Source organism: Zingiber officinale, chromosome 6A (assembly GCF_018446385.1).
Source record: "Zingiber officinale cultivar Zhangliang chromosome 6A, Zo_v1.1, whole genome shotgun sequence".
NCBI lineage: Eukaryota > Viridiplantae > Streptophyta > Magnoliopsida > Zingiberales > Zingiberaceae > Zingiber > Zingiber officinale.
The window spans coordinates 29383557-29402230 of NC_055997.1; positions in this window are offsets into that span (position 1 = coordinate 29383557).

The following is an 18674-nucleotide window of genomic DNA, read 5'->3' on the forward strand; positions in this document are numbered from 1 at the left end:
AAGATCAATTCCTTAAAATCCCCATGAATTTTGTCTGCCACGATAGTGTGGACGTATACAAAATCAAAGAAGAGATTTTATTCATTAATTTTATTATCTCGTCAACTTTACTTTATGACGAATAAAATTAATAGTTGATCTTTCTTTGATCAAATATTTGGTCAAAACTTTTGAATTTAAAATAACATTGATTCCTCAAACAATATTATTTAAATTCATCAACACCTCAAACACTGTGAATTTTGCATGTCACGATAGTGTGGATGTATACAAAATTAAACATTTGTAAGAGGAGGGGTTTACCCATTAATTATCTTGTCAATAAATCTTTATGACAAATAAAATTACCTCAAACATCGTGAATTTTGTATGCCACGATAGTGTGGACGTATACAAAATCAAACATTTGTAAGAGGGGTTTTTAATTATATTATCTTGTCAACTTATTTATTTGACAAATTAATAGTTGGTTTTCTTCAGTCGCACAAATAATAGCAGTGACTCCGATGGGGAGGATACTATTAGATGTGCCTAAGTGTATACCATTACTTGACACTAAGTCCATTAATAAGATTGTGCCCCTTCCGATAGGGAAGATCACACACTCTTAATTAACTTCCTATAGTCATCCAAAATGGAAGTTTAATCTAGTGATCCGCAAACAAGTTCATCCGATATGGAGGAGGGCACTCAGAGCCAACGTGCAAGCTTGTTGCATCACTTATAAACCAGTAATAGAGACTGTGGAATTTATTTAAAAATAAATCCCTCTCCCACTTAGTTATTTAAAGTGAGGAATTTTGACTATGCTAGCCTACTTAACATGCATACTAACAAGCACACACAGCACAACATAAAAAGCAATAAATAGAAAAACTAATTTTCAACTATTATGGCTTTTATCTATTGTTGTCCTCCGTGTGTCGCCAACCCTAGCTGCTGCCATCTTTTGCCACCGCCACCGGGTCTAGTTGTCGCATCCATCTTGCTCCTTGTTCCGTTGCACCTCTGATCCTCAAAAGGTTCCACGCCTTGCAAGATTCGATCCGCGACATAAATAGAATTTTACATTTTTCGATCCTATATTCCTCGAAGGAATGTACATGTATCTAGATAAAAAAATAAAATCCTAATAAAACTAAATACAGCTCCTGCTGTATTTTATAATACAATCATGCACACACAATAAAATGCCCTTGACATGTCCAAGGGTCCAATCACACACACAATATCTATAAGCCATAATAGTTGGATCCTGCATCCACAAAGTTAGCACATCCTACTATTATCCTGCCAAAATTATGTATAACATGTACATAATTAAACTAATACCAAATACACAGAGGCAAAACCCTAGCTCTGATACCAATTGTTGGTTGCTACTCGGAAAACCTAATGGTTCCACTGTATAAAAATTTTGTACAAAGGTCTGAACCTTTTCCTAGCTACCATGTGTTCTTTTAAATTAAACTCGGATCGCCTGCGGAACTTAACACGTTTGATCCTAAGTTTAATTTATTTGTTCTTTTAGGTTTAGACTTGGATCTCCTGCGGAACTTAACACGTTTGATCCAAATCACCTAGGTTATTAATTTCATTAAAAATTAATTTCCAAAATTGACTTCCAAGACTGCATGGAGAGGTACATGGCCTTCTTGGATATGGGAACAACCACCACCGCTTAGACAAAGCCTTTTAAGGAAAGCTAATATTTAATTTCCTTAAATAACTTTAGGTCAACCGAAAAGAACAATCAAATCACAAGGAAAAGAAAAAATAAAAGAACACAACATCGAAAACAAATTCGAAATACTATAATCGCATGCCTCTTGTATTTGGTATTTTTACAAAGAAATAAAACTAGTATGATGCAGAAATTAAATACTAGTATATCTTTTTCTTTTGCAAACAAAAACCTCTAGGTCTTCTACCGTATTCCTCTTCTAACCTCGGACGTTGTGTGGGCAACAACCTTCCGAGATGAGAACCACCAAGCACCTTCTTCTTCCTTGCAAGTTTCGGCCATCAAAACTTCTCCTAGGATGAAGAGGTTCGGCTACTACCACCATGCTCCAAGGGATGCTAGAAACAAAGATTTCTTTCTCTCCTTCTTCTTCTTCTTCTCTAAACTTGATCCGGCCACCATATGAATCTCCACAAGAAGGATGAGGTTCGGCCATCAAAGAGAAGAGAGGAGGAGAGGATGGCCGACTACACCAAGGAAGAAAAAGAGGGAGAAAAATAGAATAGAGTTCTTATCATGAAGGCACCTCTACCCCCTCTATTATAATCCTTGGTCTTGGCAAATAAGGAAATTTTAATAAAAACTTCATTAATTCCTTTGCCATGAAAAATAAATTTAATTGATATAAAATCAATTTCTCTTTTATTAATCAACATGGCCGGCCACAATAATCTAAGCAAAGGAAATTTAATTCAATCAAGAATTAAAACCTTCCTAATTTGTTTCCGAAAATTTTAAAATAAAATTTCTCTAATAATTTTTATCCCTTCATGATTGGTTTATAAAAAGGAAATTTAATAAATTAAAATCTTTCTTTTAAACATGTGGATAAAAAGAAAGTTATCTCTAAAAATTAAAATCTCTTTTAATCTACAAATAAGGAAAGATATCAAATCTTTTCTTAATCTTTTGTAGAAACTTATAAAAGAGAATATTTAATTTTTAAACTCTCTTTTAAATCATGAACATGGTTAAAAAGGAAAGTTTTATTAAAATTTAAAATCCACCTTTTAATCAACAAATAAGGAAAGATTTCAAATTTTAAACTCTCTTTTAAACATATAGATGATTTACAAATAAGGAAAGTTTTTACCAAAAATTAAAACCGTCCTTTTAATCTACAAATAAGGAAAGAGATTAATCTCTTCTCTTAATCTTTTGTAGAAAGCTATAAAAGGAAATTTTTAATTTTTAAACTCTCTTTTAAAAACCTTGATATCCACATAAGAAATAATTTTATTAAAAATCCTTTTAATACTCTAGTGGCCGACCACCTGAGCTTGGGACCCAAGCTTTGGCCGGCCACCAACTTGGCTCATCCACTTGGTCTTGGCCGGCCCTAGCTTGGGTTCCAAGCTAGCTTGGCCGACCCCATTGGATGGGTAAGAAGGTGGGTATGTGGTGGGTATAAATCTCTATATACTAGAGGCTACGATAGGGACCGAAAGGAGGAATTGGTTTTGGTCTTCCAATGAAATTAAGCATCCCGTGTTCGCCTAGAACACACAACTTAATTTCATCATTAATAATTCATTCCATTAAAGAACTATTATTGAACTACCGCACCAATCCCAAATTACATTTTGGGCTCCTTCTTATTATGAGTGTGTTAGTCTCCCTGTGTTTAAGATAACAAATGTCCACTAATTAAGTTACTGACAACTCACTTAATTAATATCTATCTCCAAGAGTAGTACCACTCAACTTTATCGTCATGTCGGACTAAGTCCACCTGCAGGGTTTAACATGATAATCCTTATGAGCTCCTCTTGGGGACATTCTCAACCTAGATTACTAGGACACAGTTTCCTTCTATAATCAACAACACACACTATAAGTGATATCATTTCCCAACTTATCGGGCTTATTGATTTATCGAACAAAATCTCACCCATTGATAAATTAAAGAAATAAATATCAAATATATGTGCTTGTTATTATATTAGGATTGAGAGCACACACTTCCATAATAACTGAGGTCTTTGTTCCTTTATAAAGTCAGTATAAAAAGAAACGACCTGTCACGCCCTGGAGGAGTCCCTGTCCGAAGAAATTTTGGCAGCACCTCCCCTGCACAGCGGACAATCAGAAACTTTCTACATACACAATATACATCAGTCCCAGGCGGCTAGAATATACACACAACCACACAGTTATATATATATCATCAGCCCACTCAGCTGGAACAAAACCAAAACACAGCAGAAAAAAAAATGATAGAAATCCAAAATACAGGACTGCTAGCCGGCTAGGCTTACACCACACAACAACACAATACTCCGGAAACAAAATCGGAATACAAAGCCAAATACACACATACCATATACCACGTTAAACATGAATAAAATGCGAAGACTGGTCTTCTAATGTGATGTGGGGACTGGCAGTCAGGATACTCCAAGCGACTCCATAAACAACATGGTACCTGAAAAAGATAGTGTCCACGGGGGTGAGTTCAACAACTCAGCAGATACCTAGTTGACATGTATAGTAAACTATAACAAATAGTAATAACTATTGTGTACAGTCTCCTGAACAAAAGAAGGTAATGCATAATAGAAAAGGCTGAAGAGCACTGTACTCACCAGGGCCACCTATCAGAATAATCAAGTCGTTAGACCGGAAGTGTCATAAATCCTGTATGCATGTCAAACATATACATCCATCCAAATGCAGCATATAAGTGCAGCAAACACAAGCAGTAAATGCATAAATGCGTATGATGCCAATGATGCGTCCTGGTCACCCCTGACGCCAGTCAGTCATCTCACACACAATGGTGAAACCGAGTGGGTAGGGCTGTGACAACCGTGCACTCTACCATCACTACACCTGATGAGTGACTGAGTGGACGGGATGCTGTCGGAGTACTCCTGTCCTTTGACCCCAAATCATAAATGGGGGAGCTCAATGCTCTCATCTCACGGTACACGATGACGGGGAGGTATCTTTGCTGGCTACCACGCTGAGTCACCTGACCAACGGAGCCAAACAGAGTCCACCGTCTGCCGGCTACCACGCTGCTACACTAAATGCCAGTGGAGCCAAACAGAGCGGAACTGTCTGCCGCCTACCACGCTGAGTCACCTGACCAAAAGGAGCCAAACAGCAGAACCGCCACACACCTGCCTGATATACCACTAATCCATGAGTGGTGGTGTGTGCAGTATATGTAACTGGCGATGTGCTCTACTATAGTGGAGCCAACAATCGCGCAGTATGCAATCATGATGCATGACACTAAGCATGGCAATAAACTGATCAGCATAACCATATCCATATACATAAAATGAATATCATAATATCGATGGTCAAATACGAAGATCTAAAGTACACAGGTCAGATAGGATATCAAAAACCCAGGTCCTGAACATAACAAGCATGGTATGTCACTACTTCTCTGAGCGTCTATATATATAATCATGTGGGCACTAGCATAAAATGCATATCAGGTGAGCAAACAAGCATGTTACAGGTATCCAAAAGTGACATACCGAAACAATGACGAACATAATTATTACTAAAAGTTATGACCTACTAGACATATCAACAAGACATATCAAAATAGATAAGTCAAGGTACCCGCCTTTAACTGTAGTCCGTGATAAACAATCCTCACATCAGAACAACCGTCCCGTAATCAGGGTCCTGCATACAAATATTCAATTTAGCTACTCTAATAAGTATCATTTTAGCTAACTTAAGATCAGGACCAAATAAATAAACCTATTTCCTTTCCGATTAACGAAACCCAAATTGAATCAATCCCAAGTGATCCCAACTGTTATAACTCAAGAACAATCTCAACTAATACAATTCATTTTATCACTCAATTCAACCATCATCCATCTGAACCAACCAACCACCAAATAACCATCATGAATCAAATTAAACTTACCCAATAGTGAGTATCCTTTTATTACCTCGCAGTCAGAGGAGTGGTTATCAGAAAATCCTATACGGAGCAACCATGAAGCTACTGCCCTCAATGTAAATCATCCACAATCCGCACCCCAATCACATATGAAATTCCAACCTAAGATAACTAATTACTCATTAGTCATGTTATCACATATTAACATCTCAAATAAAAATCTATTACCAATCCATACCAACCTAATATGAACCAGAGATCAACCAAAACAATATACATAGCTTACCTATAGTCGTTTGCTCTTGTATCAGCACACTGCTGAAAATTGTAGTCGGCCCGATAAAATTACCGATCTCCAAATCCAATTCTCCAATTCAACCCTTTCTTTCTTCTTAGTCAACGAATCCCTGGCAGCAGTCCACACCCACAACAGAGTATCAAACCCGAATCCACAGCTAGCCAAGGCACTTACCTCCAACTAGTAGCCCTAAATTTCCTCCGTAAGGATGAAGAAATCCATGCTCTGATTAGGGAAAAATAGCAAGAACCGATCCAAAATCTTCCTCCTAGCATAGAACATAAAGAGTGTCACGGATCAGAACATCAATAACCTGATTTCGGAAACACAAACTTACCTTCAATCGAGACTTCTATCACAGCAAGGACAGGAAAATCAAAGATCCTCGGAACCCTAGTCGCCTCTTCACGCGGCGATCGGGAGAAGAGGCGGCGGTGTCGCGTGCCCAGGGAGGAGGAAACGGTCGGTTGTGAACCCAACCTAGGGCTCAGGAAAACGGCTGAATCAGGCGACGATGGCTCGACGGGACGATGGCTCGGCGGTGTGGGGAGAGGCTAGGGCACAACCTCAGTGCAAAGAAGATTCCGTGGAGAGGACAGGAAGCATAGATGGGGGAAGAGGAGAGGAGAGACTCGAAGCTTCCCTCGGCTACTGCCTTTGTACTGGAGAGGAAGAGAGGAAACGACACCGGCGGCGACGGCACGTCGGTTGAGGAAGGATGATTAGGGCACGACGTCGGGGATAATCGGGAGAGGAGGCGCGAGGAGGTAAAGGAAACGGCAGAAAGAAAATAAGAATAAAAGAAAAACAAATAAAAAGGAAAAGAAAAATAACTTTTCCTCACTTAAATGGGGTAGCCTAAACAAGCTTTCTCGGGCCCCATTTTATCCCCGTTAACTCGTCCATACGAGCTCCGAAAAATTCTCGAAAAATTTCCAAAAATTTCAGAAAATTCCCTTATTATTATTCTCTATTTTCCTGTATTTTACATTCTCCCCCACTAATAAAAATTTAGTCCCCAAATTTCAGTATCTACCATCAGCAAATAACAACAACAGGTAAAGCGTATAAATGTTGAACGGTAAATTAAACCATATACCTCAAGTGAAAAGATAGGGATATCGAGCTCGGATAGTATCCTCGAGCTCCCACGTAGCCTCCTCATCCGAATGATGCTACCATCCGACTTTAACCTGTCGGATAGTCTGGTTCCGCAACTGACGCTCTTTCCGGTCCAGAATCCGTACCGAAACCTCCTCATAAGTGACGTCAGGCTGAACGGAAACTGAAATATCTGTCAGCACATGTGTCGGGTCAAGTATATACCTCCTCAGCATAAACACATGGAATACATCATGCACGCCTGACAGGGACGGTGGTAGTGCCAGATAGTAAGCTACCGCTCCAATCCTCTCCAAGATCTGGAAAGGTCCAACATATCGCAGAGCTAGCTTGCATCTGAGGTCAAATCTCTTCACCCCTTTCGTGGGTGAAACTCGCAGAAATACATGGTCGCCAATAGAGAACGCTAGGGGTCTGCATTTCCGATCTGCATAACACTTCTGGCGATCCTGTGTCTCTAACATCCTCCGTCTGATAATACGGACCAACTCTGTCTCATGCTGAGCTCTATAAGGTCCCAATAGCTGGCCTTCTCAACCTCACCCTAGAGGGTGGGTGTCCGACAAGACCTACCATACAACGCCTCAACCTGTGCCATCTGGATATCCGAATAAAAGCTGTTGTTGTAAGCGAACTCTATCAATGGCAAGTGATCCTCCCAATTGCCTCCAAAATCTAGTCCACAAGATCTCAGCAAGTCTCCTAGAGTCTGAATGGTCCGTTTTGACTGTCCATCTGTCTGCGGATGGAAAGTTGTACTGAAACGGAGCTATGTGCCCAAGGCCTACTGCAGGCTCTGCTAGAATCGAGACGTACACTGCGGATCTCTATCCGAAATAATACTCAAAGGAACACCAGTAATATGACGATCTCCCGGCCATACCGATTTGCTAATCGATCCAGGGAATCAGTCTTTCGGATTGTTAAGAAATGCGCGGATTTGGTTAATCGATCAACGATTACCCAAATCGTGTCATGGCCTCGTCGTGTCCTAGGCAAACCCACCACAAAGTCCATGGTGATGTGTTCCCATTTCGACTCAGGAATAGGAATCCGCTGAAGTAAACCGGTAGGTATCTGGTGCTCAACCTTCACCTGCTGACAGACAAGACCTCTCGTTACAAATTACGCGATGCCTTTCTTCATATCGTTCCACCAATAGGAACACCTCAAATCTTAATACATATGGGTCCCGCCTGGGTGGATAGCAAATCGTGAGCGATGAGCCTCCTGACGTAACTCCGATAAGACCGGGTGAGACTGAGGTACGCACAATTCGCCTCAGAAGTATATAATACCCGCTTCATCTCGGGGAAACTTGGTCTGCGGACCGGAAGCTATCCAGCTGCTAATGGACCGTAAATACTGATCTCCAACCTGGGCCTCCTGAATCCTCATCCTGATCGAGGATTGAGCAACCCTGGGAACCAGAATACCCTGCTTTGTCCGTCCCTGCTCCTCAAGGTCTAACTCAGAGAAACCCTGAATCAAATCTGTGACCCCAACTCGGTGGTAAGCTAGTCCCTCTGGTCTTCCGGCTAAGTGCATCGGCAACCACATTAGCTTTTCCTCAGGTGATAGCTAAAGGTACAAACATAATCCTTCAGGAACTTCATCCATCTCCTCTGTCGGAGATTTAGTTCCTTCTGAGTGAACAGATATTTGAGACTCTTATGGTCAGTGAGAAAAATGTTATGTCATAAAAATAATGTCGCCAAATCTTCACAGCAAAGATGATGGCGGCTAACTCCAGGTCATGAACTGGATAATTTTTCTCATGCCCCTTCAACTGTCGAGAAGCATAGGAGACTACCCTACCGTGCTGCATCAGAACAGCGCCCTAACCCTGAAGAGATGCGTCGGTGTAGAGTACAAATCCATCCTCTCCAGAAGAGAAAACAAAAACTGGAGCCGACACTAATCTCCTCATCAACTCCTGGAAGTTGGTCCCGTAGTCCTCGGACCAAACTTCACGCCTTTCCTGTTCAGGCGTGTCAGTGGCATGGCAATCCGAGAGAAACCCTCAACGTATCTTCGGAAATATCAAGCCAGACAAAGGAAGTCGCGAGCCTCTTTTATAGACTCCGTCTACTCCCAACGGTAACAACCTCTATCTCCTGTGTAACCACAGTATACTCCTACTGGTGACCGTGTGTCTCAAACATCTCACAGAAGACAACCAAAATACGCACTACTGATCTTCACATATAGATGTTCTCGTCGAAACATCTCTAGAACTATGCGAAGGTGGTGCACGTGACTCACCTCGGATCAGAAATAGATCACCACATCGTCAACAAAGACAATGGAAACCAATCCAAACATCCTAGGGATACCCAAATCATCGAGTCCATGATAACATCTAGGGCACCGCAAGCACGAATGGTAAAACCAAGACACATAATGTCTGTATCACAGACATTCCTAAACATAAGATCCTCAACAATAAATAGATCAGATCACCAACTATATCAATCACCAAAGAATAGATCCTCCAGTGTGAGAGCAATGCTCCATCACACGAAATACCACATATGTGGGAGCAACGCTCTACCACAAGAAATCTTCCATATGTGGGAGCAAAGCTCTACCACAAATAACCTGAAATATGTATCTGAAATAAATATGGAAGCAATGCTCCGCTACCAGAAATCCACAATATGTGGAAACAACGCTCCACCACAAAACAATACATAAGTGCCCCCAAGGTACCTAACTATCCAATTTGAGACTGCACAAAATCTCTCTACCACAGATCACCGTGGTTAGCCTAGTGTATAACCACCCGGTAAGCAAATCAAATCCATGGTCATATCATCCTCCTAGTGGGTCGGTCACCCACTAATGGGAGAATTAGTTGACAGGGTAAAACAACCAATATCATAATGTAGACATTTAACATTCTACATTTAACATAGGTAGAATCATCATGATGCTACCAACCATACATCTGACACACGTGCACACACAACATATGTATGATCGACATAATCCTCCAATTAGTACACACCAAAAATACTCACATCATAGGTATAAATCACCGTGATACCTCCAACAATGTATACCGAACCCGTGTGCATATATCATCGTAGGTAAAATCAACAATACCCCTCAAACAACACTCACTTGGCATATATACACCTATGCCAAGAGTATAATCAACATATACTTCCAGTAAAGCATACTAAACTCAAGTGCACTCACAAATCAAACCTAATCAACAAGATACTTCCAATAAGACACTCACAACCATGTGCACATACCACGACACAGATTTAAATCGATAAGATACCTCCAATAAAATAATCAGACACGGGTAAAATCTACTAGAAACCCACAAAAATCAGAATTGGAAAAGTATACCCACAATAATCATCATCTGGACAAATATACACCCACTACATGCAATTTAAACCGTCCATCAGAACACTCCTACAACACATAATAATCATAAGTACACCACATAGATATGCAGAATCAGCATATTTAATCCAATCAACCCGATACTCCATATGCTACCTTCTATGTTATCCAACTCGGTGCATACAATCTAAAATAAAAGTCCACATGGAATAGGATACATCGATCCTCTATAGACTGGCCAAACCTATAATGGTATACGGCTAATTCAGTCTTTTCCACGTCAATACGAGTCATGTACCTAAATGTACTCTAGATATCTAACTAAGCACAAATAATCAAAAGATTTGAACATCTAAAAATAGAGTATGACTGTCCTCTACTGATCAAACCAACAAAACTAATCGGTCATCTACTAACTAATCAAGAATAAATAAAGCCTCTACAAGCATCTAAGGTAAATCGATCACGACTACCCAAGTCGACAAACGTAAATCAGACTTCTACTGACCAATCTAACAAGAGTAACACAATATTTACTGATGAAATTAACTAAGATAACATGGTATACTACTGGCTAGATCAACATAAATATATAGATACTATCCACTACACAGCTAATAAAAGCAGAGGCTGGTATGTGCCACAATCTGCTAACCAACTAGTAATAACATAAGCTAAAAACTACTGGTGTATGACATGATAAATCACCAGAAACTGTAACCCTTAATCTCTATTAAGGTCGATCATCATCAGGGTTTTACCTAATACATAAAATATCTACTATCTCAACAAGACAGGTACTAGTAAAGAGTGCTAATACATGTCATAAACTTTAATAGTCAACGGTGCAAATACTAACAAAAAGGTAGGATAACAGTATACCAACATACCTCCTATAGCTTGGAGATGTCCTGCCGCTGCCAGGTCCCAAAATCCGAAAAGTCACATCGAGAAAACCAAATCACGAAATCTGAAACACTGAAAATAAGACTAGTAATCTGAACTCTGATACCAAATTAATTGGTATCAGATAAATCTCAAAATCCAAAACACATAGCAAGTATCGTATACCTGCTCTGATACCACTAAATTGTCACGCCCCGGAGGAGTCCCTGTCCGAAAAAATTTCGGCAGCACCTCCACTGTACGGCGGACAATCTGAAACTTTCTACATACACAATATACATCAGCCACAGGCGGCTGGAATATACACACAACCACGCAGTTATATATATATCATCAGCCCACTCGGCTGGAACAAAACCAAAACATAGCAGAAAAAAAAATGATAGAAATCCAAAATATAGGACTGCTAGCCGGCTAGGCTTACACTACACAATAACACAATACTCCGGAAACAAAATTGGAACACAAAGCCAAATACACACATACCATATACCACGTTAAACATGAATAAAATGCGAAGACTGGTCTTCTAATGTGATGTGGGGATCGGTAGTCAGGATACTCCAAGCGACTCTATAAACAACATGGTACCTGAAAAAGATAGTGTCCACGGGGGTGAGTTCAACAACTCAGCAGATACCTAGTTGTCATGTATAGTAAACTATAACAAATAGTAATAACTATGGTGTACAGTCTCCTGAACAAAAGAAGGTAATGCATAATAGAAAAGGCTGAAGAGCACTGTACTCATCAGGGCCACCTATCAGAATAATCAAGTCGTCAGACCGGAAGTGTCATAAATCCTGTATGCATGTCAAACATATGCATCCATCCAAATGCAGCATATAAGTGCAGCAAACACAAGCAGTAAATGCATAAATGCGTATGATGCCAATGATGCGTCCTGGTCACCCCTGATGCCAGTCAGTCATCTCACACACAATGGTGAAACGAGTGGGTAGGGCTGTGACAACCGTGCACTCTACCATCACTACACCTGATGAGTGACTGAGTGAACGGGATGCTGTCGGAGTACTCCTGTCCTTTGACCCTAAATCATAAATGGGGGAGCTTAATGCTCTCATCTCCCGGTACACGATGACGGGGAGGTATCTCTGCCGGCTACCACGCTGAGTCACCTGACCAACGGAGCCAAACAGAGTCCACCGTCTGCCGGCTACCACGCTGCTACACTAAATGCCAGCGGAGCCAAACAGAGCGGAACTGTCTGCCGGCTACCACGCTGAGTCACCTGACCAACGGAGCCAAACAGTAAAACCGCCACACACCTACCTGATATACCACTGATCCATGAGTGGTGGTGTGTGTAGTATATGTAACTAGCGATGTGCTCTACCATAGTGGAGCCGACAATCGCGCAGCATGCAATCATGATGCATGACACTAAGCATAGCAATAAACTGATCAGCATAACCATATCCATATACATAAAATGAGTATCATAATATCGATGGTCAAATACGAAGATCTAAAGTACACAGGTCAGATAGGATATCAAAAACCCAGGTCCTGAACATAACAAGCATGGTATGTCACTACTTCCCTGAGCATATATATATATAATCATGTAGGCACTAGCATAAAATGCATATCAGGTGAGCAAACAAGCATGTTACAGGTATCCAAAAGTGACATACCGAAACAATGACGAACATAATTATTACTAAAAGCTATGACCTACTAGACATATCAACAAGACATATCAAAATAGATAAGTCAAGGTACCCGCCTTTAACTATAGTCCGTGATAAACAATCCTCACATCAGAACAACCGTCCCGTAATTAGGGTCCTGCATACAAATATTCAATTTAGCTACTCTAATAAGTATCATTTTAGCTAACTGAAGATCAGGACCAAATAAATAAACCTATTTCCTTTCCGATTAAGGAAACCCAAATTGAATCAATCCCAAGTGATCCCAACTGTTATAACTCAAGAACAATCTCAACTAATACAATTCATTTTATCACTCAATTCAACCATCATCCATCTGAACCAACCAACCACCAAATAACCATCATGAATCGAATTAAACTTACCCAATAGTGAGTATCCTTTTATTACCTCGCAGTCAGAGGAGTGGTTGTAAGAAAATCCTATTCGGAGCAACCATGAAGCTACTGCCCTCAATGTAAATCATCCACAATCCGCACCCCAATCACATATGAAATTCCAACCTAAGATAACTAATTACTCATTAGTCATGTTATCACATATTAACATCTCAAATAAAAATCTATTACCAATCCATACCAACCTAATATGAACCAGAGATCAACCAAAACAATATACATAGCTTACCTATAGCCGTTTGCTCTTGTATCAGCACACTGCTGAAAATTGTAGTCGGCCCGATAAAATTGCTGATCTCCAAATCCAATTCTCCAATTCAACCCTTTCTTTCTTCTTAGTCAACGAATCCCTGGCAGCAGTCCACACCCACAACAGAGTATCAAACCCGAATCCACAGCTAGCCAAGGCACTTACCTCCAACTAGTAGCCCTAAATTTCCTCCGTAAGGATGAAGAAATCCATGCTCTGATTAGGGAAAAACAGCAAGAACCGATCCAAATTCTTCCTCCTAGCATAGAACATGAAGAGTGTCACGGATCAGAACATCAATAACCTGATTTCGGAAACATAAACTTACCTTCAATCGAGACTTCTATCACAGCAAGGACAGGAAAATCAAAGATCCTCGGAACCCTAGTCGCCTTTTCACGCCGACGATCGGGAGAAGAGGCGGCGGTGTCACATGCCCATGGAGGAGGAAACGGTCGGTTGTGAACCCAACCTAGGGCTCAGGAAAACGGCTGAATCAGGCGACGATGGGTTGGCGGGACGATGGCTCGGCGGTGTGGGGAGAGGCTAGGGCACAACCTCAGTGCAAAGAAGATTGCGTGGAGAGGACAGGAAGCATAGATGGGGGAAGAGGAGAGGAGAGACTCGAAGCTTCCCTCGGCTACTGCCTTTGTACCGGAGAGGAAGAGAGGAAACGACACCGGCGGCGGCGGCACGTTGGTTGAGGAAGGATGATTAGGGCACGACGTCGGGGATAATCGGGAGAGGAGGCGCGAGGAGGTAAAGGAAACGGCAGAAAGAAAATAAGAATAAAAGAAAAACAAATAAAAAGGAAAAGAAAAATAACTTTTCCTCACTTAAATGGGGTAGCCTAAATAGGCTTTCTCGGGTCCCATTTTATCCTCGTTAACTCGTCCATACGAGCTCCGAAAAATTCTCGAAAAATTCCCAAAAATTCCGGAAAATTCCCTTATTATTATTCTCTATTTTCCGGTATTTTACACGACCTCTAATGGTCCTACTCAATACACTCTAAGTGTACTAGTGTATTTATATAGTTAAGATAAACTAATACCTAATTACACTACGACCTTCCAATGGTTTGTTCCTTTCCATCTTGGTCGTGAGCTACTGTTTATAATTTATAAGGTACTGATAACATGATCCTCTGTGTGTGACACCACACACCATGTTATCTACAATATAAATTAATTGAACAACTACATTTATCATAAATGTAGACATTTGACCAATGTGATTCTTATTTCTAGATAAATGTTTATATCAAAAGCTAGACTTTTAGTATACATCCTAACAGATTGTTGGTGCAATATCCCTTGGGTCAAGATTGACCTGGTTGACTAAGCTTGAGAAGGCTTAAGCTTGAGTCTTGATGTTTGAGTTTCGATGTTAACAATACATGGAGATTGCAGGTGCAATCGCTCAGTTGGGGAGATTGTTGGTACAATTCTCCTCTGGTCAAGGTTGACCAGTTAGATGTGAAGTAGAGTCAAGTAGGCCAAGACCGACTGGATACTTGAATGGGAAGAGTTGGTGAGTGAAGCCAGGTAATTGGAAAATCTTAGTGAGTGAAGCCAAGTGAAAGACCTAGTGAGTGAATCTAGGTAGAGGAGAAGTCCTGGTGAGTGAAACCAGGTAATTGGAAAATCTTGGTGAGTGAAGCCAGGTAATTGGAAAATCCTGGTGAGTGAAGCCAGGTGAAAGACCTAGTGAGTGAAGCTAGGCAGAGGAGAAGTCCTGGTGAGTGAAGTCAGGCAGTTGAAAAATCCTGGTGAGTGAAGCCAGGTGAAAGACCTAGTGAGTGAAGCTAGGCAGAGGAGAAGTCTTGGTGAATGAATCCAGGCAGTTGGAAAATCCTGGTGAGTGAAGCCAGGTGAAAGACCTAGTGAGTGAAGCTAGGCAGTATGAAAATCCTAGTGAGTGAAGCTAGGTGAAGGTCCTGGTGAGTAAACCCAAGCACGTGGAAATCTAGGTGGGTCAAGGTTGACCGGACACCTGGTATGGAGAAGTCCAAGTAGGTCAAACGGTTGACTGGATACTTGCCACGAGGAGAAAGTCCAAGTGGATCAAAGGGATTGACCGGACACTTGGTGAGGAAGTCCCAGTAGGTCGAGGGTGACCGGATGCAAGGCATGATGTCCCAACAGGTCATGGTTGACCGAATGTTGGTTTCAGGGACTTTGGACTTGATTTGGCAAGTCACAAGTGAGCCTAATCGATCAACCGATTGATTGACTCATGCCCAATCGTTCGGTTGATCGATTGGGTGAGTCCCGCGACAACTCTTCCTCCCAATCCATCAGTGGATCTATTGGGAGGGAATCACCGTCGCACAGAACTCCTCCCAATTGATCAGCCGATCGATTGGGAGTCTCCAATCGATCAGACAATCGATTCAGATGATTTCCAGAGAGCACAGAGGCAATCTGGATTGATCAACCGATCAATCCAAAGCCTCCCCAATCGATTGAGAGCAATTCAATCGATTGGGATCCGACCGTTGGCGCTGGATAAAGCCGTTGCGAGCGTCTTCTTCAGTAGTCCTTCACCTGATTCTTCTGCGATCTTCACTGCGACATCTCCAGAGCTCACCGCCAGTTCTTGAGGTTTCTTGGAGCAAGGTGTTTTTGCACTTCCATGGTCAAGAGGCGTTCCAAACAAGAAGGAGAAGCTAGCTAGGGTTCATTGTAAAAAATCTTGTAAGATTTACTTGTATTTGCTTCTTCATTTCTTCTTGTTTTTATGTGAGTTTGTACAAGGCTTCTCCGCCTTCGATAGTTACCGTAAAGGAGTGTGCTTTTCATTGTGGAGAGTGTGTCGCGTGTGGATCCTTGGATTAGTCACCTCTTCTTGAGGTGGATACCAAGTAAATCCTTGTGTTAGCGTTGTATTTTTGTTTCTTGTTCTTTCCGCTACATATCATCACCAAGAAGCAAACAACAATGAGCGCGACGAGCTATTCAACCCCCCCCCCCCCTCTAGCTACATTTTGACCCTAACATTTAGAGTAAGGTCGTAGCCAAGAATAACATGCACAACTAAAGATACGAAAGAAGGAGTAATATAAAAGACAATTATAAAGTCTTTCCAAAGGACAGTTATTTTGAAATAGTGGAGTGGGTAAACGATTGATAAGGTAGACTGCGGTTTGGATAACATCATCCCAAAATTTAAGTGGAACCGAGGCATGATTAAGAAGAGCTAAGGCAGTTTCAACCACATGACGATGTTTTCTCTCGGCGGATCCATTTTGTTCAGGAGTGTGGGGACAAGAGACTCGATAGATGATGCCAGAGGAAGTAAGATGACGATGAAGCACTTGATACTCTCCACCCCAATCAGAATGAAGGGAGAGGATTTTACGATCAAATCGCGCTCAACTTGTTTCTGAAAGCGACAAAAAATATCAAAGAGATCAGACTTTCTTTTCATAGGAAAAATTCAAGTAAACTTGCTAAAATTGTTAATAAAAATAACATAATAAAGAAAACCTTGATTAGATAGAATAGGAGCAGGACCTCATATATCAAAGTGAATAACTTCTAAAGGAAAACTAGAAGTGTGAGAAGAAGACATAAAAGGTAATTTATGAGATTTTACTTTCATACAAGATTCACATAAATGAGAAGAGGAGGCTAAAGAAATTGGTAAACCATAATGGTTGATATATTCTGAACAACACGTAGAGACAGATGACCAAGATGTGCGTGCCAAGAGAATTTATTAGTGCGTTCTCCAACAAAAACATTAGTATAGGTGGGTTGAAGATGATAAAGGTCGTCTTTAATGCTTCCTCAGAGTAGAATATTTCCTGTTGTGGGATCCTTCACAAGACTATGATGAGGATGAAATTCAAAGAACATATTATTATCAAGAGCAAATTGACGTACAGAAAGTAAATTTTTGGTGATAGAAGGAACATGAAGAGTGTTGCGCATACAAAAAGTTTGACCACATGAGTGAAAAGATGTGTTTCTAATGTGAGTAATTTACAAACCTGAGCCATTACCTATTTGTACCATGTCAGGTCCAGCATAAGGCGAAGCTTGTGTGAGAATATTATATTCCGGTGTAACATGATGAGTTGCTCCAGAATCAGGATGTCATCCTGGGTTCTCAAGAGTCGATGAAACTATATTAGGAGAGATAGAATGTGAGAATGTTCCAGAATGAGATGACTGAGCTGTAGAATGCCAAGAAGCTCTCCTTGTAAAATAGTTGGTTGTCCCAATGCTGCAGGACCATTAACAAAATTTGAGTCAAATCTTTTAGGACATTAAATACCAATATGTCCAACTCTGAGACAAATTTGACATCTTCTCCGACTATAAGACCAATCAAATCTTCTTGAGCAATGAATACCAGTATGACCAACGATGTGATAAATTTGACATCGGTCTAAACTTTTCTTTTGGCCACCTTGATGTCATTGAGTATCTGACATTGAAAATAAATAACTCGTCTCTTGATAGTAATAGACCTTGCTGGAAGAATTTTCGGTGGCTGGATATAATACTTGGCATTGGAACCTTGCTGTCCGACGGAAGTGGAAAATCAGAAGCTTGGTGGACAGTGACGACCACTTGTTGTGGCGGCAGAGTAACTTTTCGACGACAATAAGAAAGCAGAGGACTTTTCTGCGTTAGCTTAGGCAGCTATCGATGGTGAATAGAAGCACTTGCTACGATGAAGATGAATAGCAACAGAGAATAACAACACTAATTAATAGGAGAATAACGCTAGGAGAAAAGGCAAAGAAAGGAGAGAAAAATAAAAAATAATACTGTTCGTGAGAAAAAAGAGAAAGAAAAGAGAAAGCAATCGTAAAAAAAAAGAATAATAAAGAGAAATTAATTAAGAAAACGAAGAAACGAAAAATGGTAGAAAAAAAGTAGATTGGTGGAGGATCATGACTCTGATACCATGATGAAAAACAATAGATAGAGGAAAGAAATAATATAAAACTTTTTGATCATCTTATTACTAAAGCCAATAGATTTATTTATACGGTCCAAAATAATA